We start from the raw sequence: 7,879 nt of genomic DNA on the forward strand, positions 1-7,879 counted from the left end.
TCAATGATACCTCAGTTTGAATGAAAACTGCCTTGAAATCACTGGACAACACATTGGCATAAGGAACAGCATAAGTGAGTTCTGGTAGTGCATATGAACACCGCGGTATAATACCTTAAATCTGTTCCTCCCTTGTTCTTATCTCGTATAACTGAGGAGGGTAGGAGGAAGGAAAGACAGAGATGCATCCAATCAAACATAGTTCTCTCAGAAGCCTTTGTATAAATATTAAGAGGCACATCTTCTAATTGTTTGGTTTTATGAACTAGCATTATGAGCCATTACCTCTGTGAGAGCCTGAGACTCATTTATATCCCTTTATTGAGGACATAATCATTATTCCTTCTTTCCTCGTGGCCATCACCCGGAGCCTAACTTTGTCCATGACCCTGTAACCATCACTTTCTAAATGTTTGCTGAATGAGTACATTTGGATTTGCGTTTAATTTCTCTTCTCTCCCTAAGTTCATTTAGTGAAAACCCGTTATACTGTTGTCATGAAAAGCCTAAATGCTGTTAATTTCTGATATGCATGGTAAACAGGGTATTTGTATTCTGTGAGTGTTCGGTCTAACTTGCTATCTCCTCAAATGAGACTTGTGTGGCCAAAGTCCCTTCAGAACTGAGCAGCATTGATTTCTTTTTTGGCCTCCTGCAGAAGCAACAACAGATATATAAACTCTCCTTCCTTGGTACAATATGGATCTGCACAAGCTCCAGCGTGTGCCTATTTCTAAACATATATTCCCCAGCCCAATCGCTATATCTTGAAATGTTTAAATATTGGATCTTCTAATTGACCTTCTGGTGAAAGTAATTTCTGATCAGAAAAAGGAGCCACTGGCATTAACATGTCATTTTAATGTGTTTAAAGAAACTGCTTCAGAGCACGCCCTCTCACCTGTCGAATCCCAGTCCCAGCGGACAGCTCTCCACTTCAGTGTGGAAGCTAGCAAAATGCTGACACTACAGTCAGGCAAAGGAAGCCCACACAACGAAGTTGCCAAAGGGCCTGGAGGGTGGAAATTAATGCATCAATAGACAGGTGAGTCTAGAAGAGCCTCTCCTTCCCTGATATGGGTGCATCTGTGGACTTAATCCACTCTCAGCCAGTGGGGTTTGCCACATCCTCCCCTTCAAAAATTAAACTATGCTTCGGTATATCTAAATCCAATCCCAACTAGGCTTTTACCCATAATGAACTGAGGAGAAAGGGGCATGCTCCTCTCAGTTGATGGAATGCAATACCTGCTTTTTAGAAAGAGTCTCTCTTTTAAGGGTAAGGATAAAGATCTAAATTCCTTCTTAACAGTAAAATGCTAGTGGCATTATATTCAAGAAAAATAAGAACAGCATGTTTGTACCAATAGTCTGAATTTTGAACATTGTTCCGCAAGTTCTGAATACTCTATTAAGGAAAGGAAGAAGTGGACCACAGAGTCATGTAGGATACCACAGAATTCAAATTTCTGAAAGATGTATGTTCATATTTGGAAATTAGCTAATAAAGAGATAAAATCAATGCATTTGAATTTGGTATTCTCATCTCCACATGAGAGATGTGGGTGACATTTAATACCACTTGCCTATGGACTAGAATATAAGGGCACCATTGCTTACACCACTCTGGTTAGGCATATCCTAGATTATGATTGCCCTGAAGGGCATTTGGAGCTTTCTCCCTTAATTGAACTTGTGTGCCCAGACATAGCTGGAGCAGGATGGCAGATATTGATTTTCATCTATCGATCTAACTCTCTCCATAGACTGGCCACATGGGAGAGGAAGAACACATATATTTGACCTATAACTAGATAAGGAAGTTACAAGGTTAAATCCATGCTGAACTTATATCAATGTATTGTTCATAGAGAAATGTTGGGTAAGTTGAGGTGTGTTTTAGAAAATAGTTTAAAACTGTTACCTCCATACTACTAATATTGACATGGAAAATGGAGTTGGAGCAATACGGGTCTAACCAAATGCTCTCAATTTTTTATTATGTTGTTGTTTGTTTTGTTTTGTTGTTTTTTTTTTTACATAACTCTAGGTTCACCTGATGACTTTATAGGGTACATTGCCAATTTTGAAAATTTCTCTGTACTGACAATCTACCAGATCTTCATCCAAAGATGATGTTTCAGAGTGTGTGTTCTTGAGTCCACAATACTATGTGTCATGGATTAGAGTCACCAAAATTTGTTAGGAAGGCCTTAGGTCAGGAGATAGAGTCTGGCTTGACCTTCTTTCCGGATTAGTCCTGGGACTAACCCCTGGGGGTTGATAGTATGTCGCAAAAGGGGCTGACTTCTGAAGCTAAGTCTTAGATTTCTTGGAAAGTCTTACATTTCTTGGAGAAGTCAGTCACCGTGTTTGAAGCCTGGCTACTCTGAGGCTGTCGTGCTCTGCGGAGGCCCAGCAAGCTCCTGGGAGGGGCATACATGGAGGGAAACCTACCTGGAACAAAGAGTGACAGGCCTCCTAGCTGAAGCACCAGACATGCCAACCAAGACGCAAGGTTCAGGCTCAGCTAAAGGGCCTAAGGGAGGAATTGAATAACTCATCTGATCACTAGTACAAAGGCCTTACCCCTAGGCTCCAATACAGCTGTTGAACATGTATTCCTCAGTTCACAGCACCCCAGTGAAGGCCTCAATCACTGTGGGAAAAGGGATAAACTGTTCCTCTTTGTATTGTCTAAATTCCTAACCAAGGAGCTCTGGTCTCATAGTGGATTGAGTAAACATTGGACTGCTAACTGCAAAGCCAACAGTTCCAACCCAGCAGCCCTCCAGGAGAGAAAAGATGAGGCTTCTGTTTCCATAAAATGTTACAGCCTTAGAAACCACCAAAGGACAGTTCGACTCTGTCTTATAGTTGCTATGAGTCAAAATCAACTCAAGGGCAGTGAGTTTGGGTTTGTATTGATTTTAATTCCTGACCTACAAAACTCTGAATATCAAGTAGTTATTATTTCATGACACTAAATATTAGGGGATTTTGTTACATGACTGTACCAAAATGGCTAAATATTTTGAATATAAACCACAAATTCACTACCTAATAGTAACACAGGCTTCTAGAAAATAGTGTATGCTCTCTTTTTATTGTCTCATCAGATGAGAAAAAAAATACTCATGCCTTTCTTATCATATTGTTCTTTGGATTAATGACATAATGTCTGTAAAACCCTGAAGAGAATGCCAGAGATAGGCCAGACAATAAATTTAACTATCGCTACATTTCGGCAAACCATGCCTTCGGGGAATTGAAGAGTCAAGAGAAAAATTAGCACCGTAACGCCAGTAGAATTGCTGAATGAAACTCGTGCTGAAACCAGAAGTGGTTTTGCTATGAAATTTGAAGGCAATTATAGATTGAAGCACTCTGAGAAATATGCATCCTGGCCTCATGGCATGTTTCAATTATACACTTAGCACTTAGGGATAGTATTGTGCTCCCGTAGGAGGGTGTGTCTGCCAGGAAAGAAGACTATTGTCACTTTATGGGCAACCATGATTCTAGCTTCTCCTGATGGAGGAAAGAAAAGAAAGCAGAGCAAAAGAAGAAGATGAGAGAGAGTGATAAAAAGGGATTCTATTATCAAGCGAATCATAGTCAGTTAGAAAATTAATTTGGTATGTGACAGGAGAACTTCAAAAAGTCAGATGATTTAAATTTTTTTTTGTAATTAAAAAATTTTTACAAACAGCTTGCATAAAAGTTAGAAATGAAAAACAATGATCTTTTCTTTCTTTGAACTTTGAAATATTTTAGTTCAGATTTCTATAAATAAGTACATTCTCCAGTGGGATAGTTATATACTCGTTTGTCAGTTTAAGAGGATTAAGGGTGGAGTCTAGCCTGTCAATCAGGTCATAGCCAATGAGGCCTCTGTGTGGGCATGGCCTTCTCCGGAGGATTCTGGAACTCCTTTATTCCTCCTTGGAGGAGGGACATGCTCTCTAGTTCAGCTCACTCCCTGGGAGACATTGCAGCTGACAAGACACATGGAATGACACTAGTGCCCTGAGCTAGAGGCACCACGTGGAAAGCCCTGCCAGTGCTGAGATGCCTCTACCTCTACTGGATCCACAAGACTTTTCCCCCGTTGGCCTATGATCTTCCTGCATTTGGCATCATTGCATGTGTTGCATGAGTCTGAAAAGGAATTTATAGACTGGTACTGGACATATGGGCTAATATTGGACTTACCAACTTGGACTGGACTCGGTTGGGATGCTTTCTTTTTTTTTTTGCTCCCCATTACCCCCCAACCTCCCCTACCATCGGAATGCTTTCTTAATGTACAATTGCTCTTGTATATAAATCTCTTTCTTAGACCCATATGAGTCTCCCTGGATTTGTTTCTCTAGTCTATCAGGACTAATACATCCAACATAACACCATCATAATCATCAACAGCTGATGGGTAACATGGTTAGCACTTTATCTAATCCGCAGATGTAATTCACATTTTACCTGCTGTTCTAAAAATGTCTTTGTAAATGAAACATATTCAAAGTCACACATTCCCATGTGTTTGTGTGTGTTTTTGTTAAAATCATTCATTGATTTTTCTTCAGTTTTCATGACCTTCACAAGTTCAAAGATTTCCCTTATTTATTTCATTTTATTTAACTAATTATAACAATAGTTAATGTTTTGGTGAGTGTTGTTCGTTGTAGTCAAGTCATCTCTGAACTCCTAACTTCCTTATGCACCATCTTTGCAGCAGCCACCTTCTCAATCCATCTCATTGAGAACCATCCTCTTTTTCATTGACCCTCTACTTTACCAAGGGACTGATCTGTGTAATTACATGATCTGGTGTCAACTTGAGACTATTAAGAGTAAAGGGGTGGAGTTTAGCCTTTCAATCAGGTCGCAGCTTGATAACCTCATTTGGAGGCACTACAAATATAAATAGCTCGCTGGAGGTGGGACGCACACACTTACTCCCTGTGAGACATTCCTGTTGACAAGACACATGGAGCTATGCTAGAGCCCTGGAGCTGGAGGAACCACATGGAGATCTCTGCCAGCACTGAGATGCTTCCACTGCCACTGGTTCCACAAGACTTTCCACTCACTGGTCTGTGATCTTCCAGCATCCAATGTCATTGCATGTGTTGCATGAGTCTGAAGAGGAATTTATAGACTGGTATAGGATGTATGGGATAATATCAGACTTATGGACTTGATCTGGACTGGGCTGGGATATTTTCTCAATATACAATTGTTCTTTTATATGAAGCTCTTTCTTATAGACATAGGAGTGTCTATGATTTTTTTTTTTTCTGGTCAACCAAGACTAACTCAGATCCCTCCTGCCAACATGTCCAAGTATGTGACATGAAGACTTGCCATCCTCACTTCTAAGGAGCAATTTGCTATACTATCTCCAAGACAAATGTGTTTATTCTTCTGGCAGTTCACATGACATTTACTATTCTTCATCAACAGCATCATTCTGTAATGTGAGTTTTGGTCCAAATGCTTTCCCCTGCGTTATTCAGGACCTTCTAACGGGATTCCTTTCAGAGCATTTGGTAATTGTTGGTTTGAAACGACTTCTTGCCTTTGGGTCTTGGAGACTGGTGTTCATGTAGTGCATCGGCCTATTGGATGAAGTGTTTCCATGTGTTTTTTATCGTCATCCCTCTTCTTTCCTTGGGACACAGAGAGATAAATAGCTGCAGCTTAGATGACTGCCCTTGAGCTTTAAAGACCCCAGTCACTACTCACCACTGTCAGATGTAAAACATTGTCTTTGTGGACTATTATGCCAATCGACTTGGATGGTCCTCAACCCTCAGGCCCGGACACTCATTTTCTCAAGGTGTGTGGTCATATCTAAGATGGGATATACTCATTTCACCCCCTGCATGCTCCACCACATTACTTTTGAAACAAGGTAAATGCATGTGTTCAAATATTTTCTGTCAGGCCCACCTAAGGGCATTTCAAAACGTTTGTGAAACACGTCATTATCTGTTCATTCAATCCTCCCATCATCTCTCTGAAGTCCCTCATCTACAATTGTGTGCATGTTCCTCCTCTCCATCTCACATCAATTCAACCTGTGTGTCTATCTAGTTCGCTACTCACCAAAGTAAGATATAGGTGTTGTAGACAGTGCCATGCCCGTTAACCTTGGTAGCCAGAAGACTGTTTTTTCTGAGTTCCCATATCCAGCAACTCCCCTCCCCCCGCCCCACGCCCCACCAAGGTACCTGGTTCTGGACAATATTTTTAATCATATTTCCCTGTGTATGTTTGTGGTAGTTACACAATGTCATGTCAACAAGATAAAAGAATAAAGAGGTGGAGTCTAGCCTCTCAATCAAGTCACAGACTGATGATCCCTCCTTGTGGTTGTGGCATTCTCATGAAGATTCTGGGAACTTCCTCTCTTCCTCCCTGGAGGCCAGGATGCACTTTCTCTCTCTTTCACCTTCCTGTTGACAAGTCACATGGTGCCGTGCTGATGGCATCCAGAGCATGAGCTGGAGAAGCCACGTGGAAACCTGTGCCATTGCTGAGATGCTTCCACCACCACTGGATCCACAAGACTTTCCATCCCACCAGCCTGTGATCCTCTTGCATTCGGCATCATTGCATGTGCTGCATGAGTCCAAAGAGGAATTTATGGACTAGTATCACACATATGGGCTACTATTGGACTTATGGACTTGATATGCACTGGGTTGTGATGTTCTCTCAATATAAAATTGCTCTTTGAGAGAAAGCTTTCTCTTATACACATATGAGTGTCTCTGGATTTGTTTCTCTAGTCAATCTGGACTAACACAGCATTCTACCACATGCATGGATATAGAGGCCGCAAAGGTAAATATCCACATACATATATCCTATGAGAAATGTGCGTGTGTGTGTGTAATCGTATTCATCCCCTCACACCTACTGAGCCTATGCATTTATCCATATATGTTCTTATAGGTCATCAGTATTGCAGGATTCTATGTATAATAGTATTTACTTCTGCTGCCTTAACTCTTTCCCTCTTCCAAACACCTTCTCCTCCTCCATCACTCTTTGAGAAGACTGTAGACTTTGATCTTCATCAGTAAGTGCTTCAAGCCCTCCTTGCTTTCAGTAAGCAAGATTATGTCACCTGCATATTGCAGGCTGTTAACATGCCTCCCTCTAAACTTGATAGTGGTTTGTTCTTCTTGTAGTCCAGCTTCTCAGATTATTTGTTCAGTGTACAGACTGACTAAGTAAAGTCAATAAACAAAGGTAGGACTTCCATGACATGAATGAACCATTTTAAAGTTTACAATTCAGTAGCATTTAGCACCTTCACAATTCTCATTGTACAAGGATCCTCTAAAATGTAGAATCTACATAGTTCCAAATATTTTCATTACGCTGAAAGGAAATCCGTTACCCATTCAGCAGTCAATTGCCTGTTCTGGATATATTCATACAAATAAAATCATATAATTTGTAAGGGAAAATAAAAGGCAGATCATTGGACTCAGTAAATCTTTCTGTGTGTTGATCCAAACTAATTGCTGGAGAAGCTCTGAATAAAGGAACGTTAATTTAAGTATTATATTAACAAAATATTGGAAATCACTTAAATTATTCAACATTAAAATAGCTAATATCATGGGTCACATAGTAGAACTACTCCACAGATTTCCAGTTTTTTGTTTTTAATTTAATGGTGCCACTGGGTGGATAAATCTGACTGTCTTTAGGTTAATAGTCAAATATGAACTATTTATTCCACCCATCCTTGTTGCCATGTTTATGATATTGTTGCAACCCCTCAACCAGCACCCTTTCTACTTCTCTCTGGGTGCTCCCATCCATTCATCCTACTTCATCCAGCCTTCTGAACTTGTTT

Source organism: Echinops telfairi, unplaced genomic scaffold (genome assembly GCF_000313985.2).
Source record: "Echinops telfairi isolate 266 unplaced genomic scaffold, ASM31398v2 ScPeMD7_2291;HRSCAF=2852, whole genome shotgun sequence".
Classification (NCBI taxonomy): Eukaryota; Metazoa; Chordata; class Mammalia; order Afrosoricida; family Tenrecidae; genus Echinops; species Echinops telfairi.